The following is a 12,517-nucleotide window of genomic DNA, read 5'->3' as shown; positions in this document are numbered from 1 at the left end:
ATTTTTGGCTGTGTTGGGTCTTTGTTGCTGCTCGCGGGCTTTCTCTAGTTGTGGTGAGTGGGGGCTATTCTTCGTTGCGTACGTGGGCTTCTCATTGCGGTGGCTTCTTGTTGCGGAACACAGGCTCTAGGCACGCAGGCTTCAGTAGTTGTGGTGCGTGGGCTCAGTAGTTGTGGCTTGTGGGCTTTTGAGCACAGGCTCAGTAGTTGTGGTGCACGGGCTTAGTTGCTCCGCGGCATGTGGGATCTTCCCGAGCCAGGGCTCGAACCTGCATTGGCAGGCAGAATATTAACCACTGTGCAACCAGGGAAGCCCTGAAACATTTTACTTTGAACTATTTCTTCATCAAAACATGTCCCTTCTCCTTAAATGCTATGGGAAGTTATAAAAGCATTTATTGAAATACATTATGTACTCAGCTTGAGAAGCCAGTAAGAATACTAATTTTTTTTTAACTGCTTTCTTGAAGTGTACTTAAAACTGTTGTGATAATTCATAATCTCAAAGTTTTGTTCGGGCTTTCAAGGCTCCTATAGCCTAAAGTTTTGTAGCACATCTCTCATGTGCTTACCAAATGTCTAAAGTATCAAATAAATTGGGGACATTTTAATACATAATTTAAATGCATTTCTATGTTAAACAAAGAGAAAAGGCAAAATAATCTCTTAATCATACGTCTAAAGAATTCTTAAAGAGGAATTCTCTCTTGAGGTAGTATTACTTCTTGACTGATACTGGCAATCATTACATGGAAACATTTCAAAGAAGGCTTTATTTACTCTTCAGGAGAAAAGAGAAGTAACAGCAAAATATCTTTGATATCCTGAGGAAAGGCCAATCTGGATTATTAAATATTTTGGATCATAATTTTTTTAATATAAATTTATTATTTATTTATTTATTTTTGGCTGCATTGGGTTTTCGTTGCTGTGCTGGCTTTCTCTAGTTGCGGCGAGTGGGGGCTACCCTTGCTGTGCGTGGGCTTCTCATTGTGGTGGCTTCTCGTTGCGGAGCATAGGCTCTAGGTGCGTGGGCTCAGTAGTTGTGCCTCCCGGGCTCTAGAGTGCAGGCTCAATAGTTGTGGCACACGGGCTTAGTTGCTCCGCGGCATGTGGGATCTTTCCGGATCAGGGCTTGAACCCATGTCCCCTGCATTGGCAGGCGGATTCTTAACCACTGTGCTGCCAGGGAAGTCCCTAGATCATATAATTTTTTAATGAATATAGTTTTATTACTTTCATAAGTATCTGTTAACAAGCAGACAAACAAATTGCTTAAGACTTGATCTTTTTTGTTGACAGACATTGTTACCTATAAGTAGTACTGCTGAAGCCCAAAAAAGCAGTCTAAATTTTATGGTCAAATTTATATAGATTATGTAAAGATAAATTCCTGCCCCAAGCCTCAGGTGAATTATCTCTAATTCACTATTTAATTGTAGAGACTCTTCTTGTGAACTTTTACTTCACTGGACCAAATCTTTAGATCTTTTAAAGCACAATTTATTTACCTTTTCTCAAATATCAGTCTTAATAAAACATCATAAATTTGCTATATCCACTTTATAATCTTTTATATCCTATACAGATTGTGCTTCCTTTGCTCCTTTCCTAGACCAGTTGTTATTGGTTTGATCATTTTCTTTTTATTTTGTGTGCTTTGTCTGTAATTTATTAAACCTTTTATAATATGGCTCAATTTTGCATGGGTTCTGGTTTATCATGTGTTAAATATTATTTAAAATACATCCAGTAAAAAGGTTAGACTTTAACATGAGTATGGATTCTTATCTTACTATGCCAGTTTCATTGGAGCTTTGTTTTATTTATTTTGTGGATCTATGGTCCATAAATGTAAGAGTTATATTAAGATTTTCTTAGTTTTTCCCCAAGTTATATCATTTTGAAGAAATTTTATCCTTTGCAATTTTGGTTTTCTCAGCTTTAAAGTAATAATGAAAATTGTGCCACACATGACGTATTGTTTTACATATAAACTAAAATTGTGGATATTATGAAATACTCAAATACAGTACTTAAAATTATTTTTAAAGCTAACAAAAATAAACAAAATGGGTATGTATGAAACCAGCTTTACCCCAGACTCAATGGTGTGTGTGTGTGTAAATAAACTGAGTGTTACTGGGTATTACCCGTAATTTATTTTTCCATGTAGAAAATAGCTTCTGGATAAAGGTCCGTCACATATTTTGGTGAAAAGAAAATGTGCTTCCATATGATTGCTTCCAGTTGCATTTGAGCCATGAAAGATGAAAGGCTAAATTATTTAAACAACTTGTCATTAGAGACTTAGTGTTGTTAAGTTATCAAACTTAGCAAAATTATTTTTTGTGAGTATTGAATTAAGTGCAATTAGTTTACCTTTAGTACTTTCCCCGTATTCTATTATGCAAATCAAATGGCTTATAGCAAGTTTATACACAGTTATTTTTAATCTACAAATGCAGTAACCTTACCTGTTTTTGGATTTATATCATTCCTTGGAACTACTTTAAATATTGAGAGAGTTTTTAGAAGTAATATCAAAGAAGCCTGAGTTGGTTTCCTCTTTGCTACATCCTTGTTATGTCACTTTTAGACAAGTCACTTGACTTCTGTCATCAGTTTTATTGTCTGTAAAATAGCGATAATAATACTTACTAGTATTGTTGTGAAATTCAAATAGGGCCCTATCCACAGCACTAAGTAAATGTTGAATGAATACACCTTGGTATTTAAATGAAAAGCAATTAGTCAGAATAGTTTTTTTTTTCTAACAAAGTTTTCCATCCTGTATAAACTGGAATAGCAGAGATTTTGTGTTTTATTCTACCACTTATTATGTCTGACTTATTCATATTCCTCTTGGACTAAATGTTTCAATAAATCCCAAGCATCTAGTATGTTCTGAGACGTGTTCTAGGCATAGAATAGACAACTATTTCTGACCCTTATGGGATTTTCATTTTAATTGATAAAATATGTTAAAAATTGATAAAATATCATATGGTGGCATGCTATTAGGGAAAATAAGTCGAGGAAGAGGTCTGGGGAGTGTGTGAGTATAGGGTTGCCATTTTAAATGGAGTATACACTGATGAAGTGATATTGAGCAGAAATCTCAAGAAGCAAACGGTTAAGCCATATGGATAATCAGGAGAAGAGCATTCCAGGCAGAAGGACTTTCTGTTCTTCAGTAGTCAGCTCAGGACTACTGTTCTGAGCTGGTAGTCTGCTTGGTGTTTTTAAGAAATGGCAAGGAAATCATTGAGACGATAACGAGCAAGACGAAAGTATTAGCGAGGATTAGAAAATGAAGTTAGAGAGATTGGGAGTAATGATTGTGCCTGATTGTAGTTAATCATGTAGGGCACTGTAGGCCTTTCCAAAGACTTAGACTTTCATTGAGTGAAGGGGGAAGCAGTTAGGGTTCTGATCAAAGTGAGGATGGAAGTCTGTAGAATTAGATAGGAGGGTAATACAGTAATCCAGATGAGAAATGGTGTAGTTTGAATGAGACCGAGGGCAATGGAAATAATAAGTGGTCGGATTCTGAAAATATTTTGATAATAGAGCTCATAGAATATGCTGATGGATTGGATGTCGGGTATGAGAAAGAAGAATCAAGAATGACTCCAAGATTTTTAGCTTGAAGAACTGTGAATGAAGCAGCCATTTACCAAGATGAGTAAGACTCAGGAGCAGGTTTGAGGACGGGAAAATCGTGAATTTAGTTTTGGATATGTTATGTTAGTTAAGCCTATTAGATGTCCCGAGGGAAATGTAGAGCATGCAGTTGGATATTTGAGTTTGAAGTTATAGGGAGGTCTGAGCTGAATGTGTACTATATATATATCATATGACATCATTGGTGTATAGCCTTAGTTTAAGTCAGGGCATGGATGAGATCACTTAGTAAGTGTAACCAGAGAATAGGCCTGAATTGAAGATATGTGATTAGTGAAATTTGGGGCCAACTTTTGTGATTTTTCAATTACAAATGTGATGTTAACATTTTCTGCTACACACAAAATCATTACCTTCCACAATGTTTTGGAAGCTCTGAGATTTAAGAAACAAGATTGATAATATATAAGCATATGACAAATTTAAAAGGGGGAATGCCATTTTATTCTTGTAATGAGGATTTTTGTTTTGGGATAATACAGTTTTGCATTTTAATATATCTGAAATGCTAGTTCTTTTTTTCTGATAGTTGGAAATTGCTATTCTGATTCAATTTGTGAGTTTTAGCACTAGAGGGCAGGCTTGCCTCTAGACTGTGAAGAGCTGTGAATGGATTAATTTATCCAAATGTATTACTGTACCTATATTCAATCCCAATTAATGAATGGATTTGTATCTCAATCGACAAGTATACTATCTACTATATTTTTTCAGTTGCTGGGAAAGCATAAAATTAGGCTAGTGGTTGATTTTAGTATATCTAGGATTGACAGTTGATACTTGCATATGAAGTCCAAGGAAACACAAGTGTAGCTTACTACAGTTACATTAAGATCTTTTATAGAGGGTCCACACATATATGAGCATAAGAGAATTTGAAGCCAGTCAGAAGAAATATTGGTCATGAAAACATTTATTCAGGAAATGTATTGAGCTGTTAACTTTGTGCTATCACACTCTTATCTTTTGTGATAAAGAGTTGGGGCTCCAAAAATAAGTAAAATATAGTCCCTGCCTAAATAAGCTTTGGTGTAGCATCTTATAGCACTTACTATCTTGTGCTGTATCTATTTAAATGTCTTTTTCCTTCAGTAATAGAAATCATGACTCATTTATTTTTGGTACTTCCTAGTGCCCATCACAGTGCTTGGTACTTAAGTTAGTTCATAGCGTATGGATAAATGAATGAAAAAAGACAGGGAAAAAAAAAAAAAAGAGTCAAGGCCTTTGCAAAAATCTATTTTCTTTCCATACTTTTTCCCTTGCAGGAAAGCCCTTCTATTAACAAATACAAAAAGGTTATGGAGATTATTCCAACTCTCCATCTTTGCTCCCACTACTCTTGCTGATAGTCTTCATCTCCACCCACGATCAAGAGCAGTGAGTAGAAATACCTATGGCATTCATTGAGAATGGAGGTCTAGCCTTTTGATGGTCACCTAAGTGGAGAAGAAGGATAAATGTGGAAATGGACGGCTCCTGTCTGGCCCTTGTCAATTTGAGGTGAAACCAAGCTTTCTGGGATGAGGACACTTCTCCTTTTCCCACGGTTCACCCAGAAAGTTTGCCCACACATAATCCTTCTGCTTCCCAGTCTTTTTAGGGTCCTTACTTCTACATGCTAGTTCCTCAATTTTCTTACCTGTAACATGAGAATAATAGTCCTTACCTCATAAGATTGTTTTGAGGATGAAATGAAATAATGTTTGCAGTAAATATGAGCTACACTGGTGTCTGGAAAACAGATCAGTTGGACTTGGTAGGATGGATTTGTGTTCATTAAGTGTTGCTTATTATATAATAGAATGAAATAAATGGCAAAATAAAGTTGATCCACTAAATCAGTTACATTTAGAAATGCAAACCTTTTGACAAATTAGTCTCTAATATTAGTCAGTGATACAAACTGATTTATGTGGGGCATTAATGTGGGGCATTATAGCGAAATGGTCATTCCAAGGGATATTAACTGTGACTAAATGAGATGATCAATTTACAGTGCACTTGACACCAAGTAATAAACACTCGGCAACATTAGCTGCTGTAGCTGTCTTTAAAAGTGGACCAATTTGACCTCATAGTAAGGACTCTTTTTAAGACAAATAATTAAAAATTATAAAGCCAAGATACTATGTATTATTACATTATTTGATTCTCTTAAACCTTGTTTCATTAATTTAAGTAGCAGGTTTCTTTTCCAAAAGAAGTTGTACTTAGAAGCACAGTATCTAAAACAGGGCAAACTGACATGCTCTGGTTGAAACAGGAAGCTCTGAGTCTTTCCCTCTCACCGCCCCCACTGCCACTATCACTTCTGAGAAACCTCAGAGGAACCCCTAGCTCTGACTAGCGTGTTTGGAAACCCACTGCTTTCACCTTTGCACTTTGGCCTGTCAAACGTGAATAAAGTAATAGAATGAGAAAGCCCAGACTCTCTGCATAATTCTCTCTGCATAATTTTTTAATTCTCTGCATAAAAGCCAAAATGTGGCTGACATTGTTTTAGTATGGAATAAGATGAGATATATTTCAGCATCATTGGAAACGTTTATACTAGTACTATAAAGTTTATGATAATTCTTAGGTTCATTATCTAGAGTTGGTCTAAAAGGAAGTGTTACATGAGAACTGCCAAGAGAGATTTGGAATAGATATAAGAATGAATGAATGAATGTCTAGCTGAGGTCCCTTTTTACATGTAAACAAGAGTGTAGTTATCCTTGAGTATTGTAATCTTTAAAGGAGAAACAGCTCTGTGAACAGGGATGATGTTCATAAGTGTTCCTTGCTCTGTGTCCACAACATAATAAGGGTTTAAATAGATGTTTATTGAATGAATGAAAACATTGATGTGTCTATCTTCTTTCAAGTAACTACAAGTTACTTGAAAGACGGGCCATGTCTTATCTTTTTGTTCCCAGTGGTAGCACAGCCAGTAAATTAGAGTTTCCTTACTGAATTAATAAATGAATGAATAAATGTACACGTGTACATAAAAAATTTACATATCTACATTCCCATTAGACTAAGGTTCTTGAGGGAAGAAACAATGTCTTCAGCTCTTAGCATAGTGCCTCACTCATAGTAGGTTGTCAAAATGTTTGTAGAACTGAATAGAATTTAATTATGAATAGCACCAGAGTAGGTCCACATAGACTGACACAGTGCCTTCTAAATAGATACTAAAATTATTTCATAATTGAAGACAGAGATCCCACTAAGCATTTTCTGAGTTAGGACCAGTTGAATAATATGAGCAACAAGCTTTAGGATTTCAGAGGAGGAAGAATTCTTTGAACTGAAATGGTCAAGACAGCTTCTCAGAGTCAGTGAGACTTGACGAAGGTGGGTGGTACTTTGGTGTTTTAAGTACATGAATTAGACAGCTGGAGAGGAAAGAGACGGAACTGGGAGACTGGTAAGGAAGGCACAGTGTGGAAAGAGCCCTGGGCTTAGAGAGCAAAGATCTGTATTCTGAATTTCTTTTTTTCTGCTTACTGGCTATAGGGCTTTGAGATTACTGTAGTTTCCTATTCCTCTTCTGTGAAGTAGAGGTAAGGCTGTTGTTCATATTGATATTGTACTTCAAAGTGTTTGTAAAATGCCAAGTAAAACATAATGCTGCGCTTTGAATGCAGTGGGTTCCAAATAAACTTTTGTTGAATGACAAAGAAAAATACGATATTAATTAATGAACGGGAGCCCTGGAATGTCAGCTCCTGCAATCTGTCAGGAAACCTGTTGCCTCTTATGGGAAGAAAAGTAAATATGTGAAGCCACAAAATCTCATGATCAGAAGAAACATTTTTTGGATCAGTTGGAAACTCCAATGAGATGCTAAAGTTATGTCAGAGGTGAATAAGTCATGAGCTCTTCATGCTGACATTATTTCTAAGATTGCTGCCTTATTGAAGGAAGCAAACCACAAGATAAACCATGAAGAACAGCTTTTTGAAAAAAAGCTTCCTGAAGGATGAATGCTTCATTTGCTTTAACTGCTTACATCTTTACTTAACTAATGAGTCATTTCCCCCCCTTAATTGGTAATTTGTTTTAAATTGGTCATAAGATGGTTACATTGAGTAGTCTGGTGTTACACAATAAATGAAAAAAGTTGACAGGCCACCAGCTGAATAAGGGAAAATATGATTCTTTTTGAGCTGAAAATGTATGAATTGGTAATAGTCCTTATGATGTAAGATTGGATTTATTGGAACTTTTCTCTTATGTTCAAAAGTCACAGCACCTTTCTTTGCCTCTGAAATACCCGTATCTTTTCTGCCTCCTGTAGTCATTGTGGGTTCCACCCCTATTCAGGGTCTGATTATTTTTTAAGAAACATCCTTTCCTTCCTGCTTATCTTTGAACCACTATCATTTTGTATATACTTTTATTAGAGTGTTGATAACACTGTATTATAAAGTATAATTTGCGTATTTGTTTTCTTAACTAAACTGTGATCTGGAGAGCAGGGATTGTGTATTTTTGCCTTTTATTTTTCCACTGTTCACAATTAGCCACAGTATAAGGAAAGCACTTAGTAAATGGAACAAATGAATACATGAAGATGAACAGATAAATAAATGATTTTGCTTATGTAAGGTGTCTATCTTTTGTCTATTTTTTTTCACTGTATGGCAGAAATTCCAGTACAGCCCTATCTTTAATGTTGACCTACTATTAAAGTTACTAAACAAATGTAAATCAAAACAAGAAATGCATATTAAAACAATTATGATATTTTTGCCTCCAAAATTGGCACAGATTTTTAAATTGATAATACTCATTGTAGATAAGGGTACAGGGAAACAGGAATTTTTATATTTTGCTGAAGGAAATATAAATTGGCAGATCCTTTCTGGAAGACATTTAGGCAAATATGTTCAAAAGCCTTAATAATGTTCATATTCTCTCACTTAGCAATTCCATGCCTAGGAATTTATCCTACACAATAAATTAAAAATTTGTAAAACATTTTAATCATATCATATTTTACAGATAGAAAAAAGGGAAATAACCTAAATGCTTAACAATAGGAAATTGGTTATATAAATTATAATATATTCATACAGTGGAGTACACCATCTTGAAAAATGCATGCTGTATTATCAAAGGGGGGAAAACAGGTTTAAAGCAGTATGTACAATTGGTTACTCCAGCGTATGTGTAAATGTACAGAGAAAAGACTGAAAGGTTTTACACCAAAATCAGAAAAATGGTAGCTTCTTGATGATAGAATCACCAGAAGTTTTAATTTTTACTTCATTCTCTGTATTTTCTGTATTGAATATGTTCAATGAGTAGGTATTACTTTGGTAATTTAAAAAAGTAAATAAAGGTTATATAAAGAAGCATGCCTTCTCCTTTGCTGATTTTACCCATTCTTCCAATGAAGGAAGAGAGACTAACCTTGAAACAGGAATTTTCACCAGGACCCACTGTGGTAGATCATTTTCTCTACCTATTCTTCCCCTGTTGCCCATGGTAGTCATAGGTTAGGTTACGATTGGGGCCAGTGCAGAAGTAACACTGATTGATTGATTCATTCAGGAAATATTTGTTGATATTCCTACTGGACCTTGGAACTTGGGATATAAGGGCAAGAATCATATTCTTGAAAACTAGTTGTATTTTGAAATTAATTTTTTAAACTAGGAATTTAATAAAGCGTATCTAGTCCATCCCTCTCTCTTTGGAGACAGAAATGGATCCCAAAGAAATTTCCCCAAGATTGAATGGATACTAAATGGCACATCTAAACTTGAATTTTAAAACTCTCCTTCTACTCCACTGCTCTTTCTGGTCACTTGGGCCTCTCATTTTGTAAAACTCTAATCTGTATAAATATAGATTCTCAAAATAAAAAGAAATCTTGTACTTGATGCTTATATATCTTCTACAATATCTTTAATTGGTAGCCTTAACTTGCTTTTTCTCATAGAATTTTTAGTTAACAAATGCTTCATATCTATGAATATTCTGTATTAGTCAATGTTAAGCTATTGCTCAAATTGTACTTTTATTTTTAACCTCATAAATAAAATTGAATAAAGCCAATTAAAACCTTTGCCCCATCTACATAAATTTGTTGCTCCTTACTCTTGGGGAGGGGCCATTCAGCTGGTCAGTAATCCATCTACCTGATATATTTATATTATGCACAAAGATTATTATATAGATTTTGTCAACTGGTGAAATACAGATACCATATACTTACAGAACAGCAATACGCTACTTGCAATTTACCAAATTTACTATTCCTTCACATGCTACTCTCACCATCTTGAAAGGTGTCCCCTGGCTAACTCTCACTCATCCTTTGAAACCCCTAATCCCAGCATAGATATTGCTTTTACTGGGAAGGCATTGCTCACCTGCACCTACTCCCCAACATCCTCTCTTACCTTCTATATATAGCATTGGTCATGTTACGTTGTATTGTCTTGAGCTCCTTAAAACCAAATATGTGGTCTTTCATCTTCCTACTATATTTAGTTCAGTGTAAGACCCATAACAGGTACTCAAATATTTCCTTGTTGATAAGATGAAGAAATGAATGATGGAATAAATATATTTCCTTACCATGTTAAAGAGTAAAGAAAATTTAGTTTGAGATGAATTGTTTTCCATGCTGGTTCCTTGTGATCGTCTCTTCCTTATTATGATTATTTAACCTGGTGTATATTTCTCCTGTGTTGAAATAAAGTCCTCAGAGGGCTGTAGATGGGAGAAGCCACCTTCTTTATTTTTGAAAAATAAGGAAAAATGTATGCCCATCCCAAATTCTCTAGCAGCTGGGCCTCTTGTTCCCCACCTTTTCCTCAACATCACAGACTGTGCTTTGGTTATCACATCTGTGTATTCTCTGAGAATTCTGGGTCCAGATATTTGGATTCAATTCAGAACTGCAATGTGGTATGATGGGATAACCATCACACAGGGAACTGAGGAGGTGATTCTAGTCCAGATGGAACCACTGATTTGCTAGATGACCTTAAACTACCCACTTATTTTCCAAGGCTTCAGTTTCTCATCTGTAAAGTGAAAGCATTGGATTCTATAATCAAGCTCCCTGTGAGACAGGCTGGGCCCTGGGACCTGGGACCCTTTGCTGCAGTGCTTGCACCTGGACAAATGTCTCCTCGAGCAACAAAATACAAATTGTAAGAGACTAAAAATAACCACGCATGTGCAGTTGGGGCAAATTATGGACAATAAGATACAAAATACCAAAAAAAAAAGCCCAACTGGAGGCACTGGTGGGGGAACCTCGGACACCTAAGGGGACGGGAGGAATCCACGTGTGACCAGGTAGGACGTGGGAGGGAAGGAAAGGGGGAAGAAAAGTTGAGGTGGGATGAGACTGGCGCCCCTGAGGGGAGCTGGGGGAGGGGAGAGGTTCCCACGCTCGGAGGGGTCCACTCACAGTGAGGGGATCAGCAAGGATGGAGAAGGACCTTTGGGGGATTGGGGGATCAGAGGGGAACTTGGCCAGCATCTCCCCTGCCAGTTCAGGCCCCCGCAAGCCTGCTGGAGTCCTGGGCCTGAACACCAAACCCCGCCCCCTGCTGGGGTCCCTATGGCTGCATGGGACCCCAGGCCTGAGCCCTGCCCCTGTCCCCACACCCCCGCCAAGGCCTCTTCCTGTGGTGTAGGTGCTGGGCATAAGCCCCGCCCTCCCAGGGCCCCCTCCAGCCATGCAGGTCCTGGTGGACCTGAGTACTGCCCGCGACAAGACCTCCATGGACCTCACGGGTCCTGGCCCTGAGCCCCACCTCCACCAAATCCTCCTCTGGCTGCAAGGGTCCTGGCAGCCCAAGTGCCACCCGTAACGGGGCCTCCTTTGGCTGTGCAGGTCCAGGTGGGCCGAGTGCTGCCTCCCTCCAAGGCCTTCTCTGGCTGCGCCAGCCCCTGTGGGTGCACCTGTGGATGCCTGCACCCCAGATGGCCTGCTTGGACATGTGTGCTCCAGGCCAGTTTCAGGGACAGATGCTGGTGAGAAGAAAACATGCAGAGATGAGGCTGACACAGTGGATCCAGAGACCTATCTAGAGGTCTTGGAGGCCTACTGGGGAAGAAAGGGTAGGCTGTAGCTCACCGTGGGGGCAAGGACACTGATAGAGGAGGCACCAGGGAAACTTTTACCTTTTAATTTAAATTTTTTAATTTATTTTTTTATCTTTTATTTTTATTCTTATTTTTAAATTCTTATTTATTTTATTTTTTTTCTGTTGTGGTTCTCTTTTGCTTTGTTGTTGTTTCATTTTTATTGTTAATTTTTCTAATATATTTTTTTATCTTCCTAATTTTATTCTTTGTTATTGTTCTGCTTTTTTTTTTTTTTTTTTTAATGTTGCTTGCATGGTCTTGGTTCACAGACCAGGGGTTGGGCCTGAGCTCCTGTGGTAGGAGTGCCAAGCCCAAGCTGGACTAACAGAGAACCTCACACCCCAGTGAATATTAATTGGTGTGAGCTCTCCTGGAGGTCCTCATCTCAGCACCAAGACCCAGCTCCACCCAACTGCCTGCAAACTCCAATGCTGGACACCTCAGGCCAAACAACCAGGAAGAAAGGAACACAGGCCCACCCATCAAATAAGACAAATGAGATGACAAAAAAATATGTTACAGACAAAGGAGCAAGGTAAAAAACTATAAGACCAAATAAATGAAGAGGAAATAGGCAACCTACCTGAAGAAGAATTCAGAGTAATTATAAAAAGATGATCCAAAATCTCAGAAATAGAGTGGAAACATGGATCAAGAAAATACAAGAAATACCTAACAAGGACCTAGAAGAACTAAAGAACAAACAAACAGTGATGGAAAAC

Source organism: Neophocaena asiaeorientalis, unplaced genomic scaffold, assembly GCF_003031525.2.
Source record: "Neophocaena asiaeorientalis asiaeorientalis breed wild unplaced genomic scaffold, Neophocaena_asiaeorientalis_V1.1 scaffold151, whole genome shotgun sequence".
In the NCBI taxonomy this organism is placed as follows: domain Eukaryota; kingdom Metazoa; phylum Chordata; class Mammalia; order Artiodactyla; family Phocoenidae; genus Neophocaena; species Neophocaena asiaeorientalis.
This window is presented reverse-complemented; position numbering follows the sequence as displayed.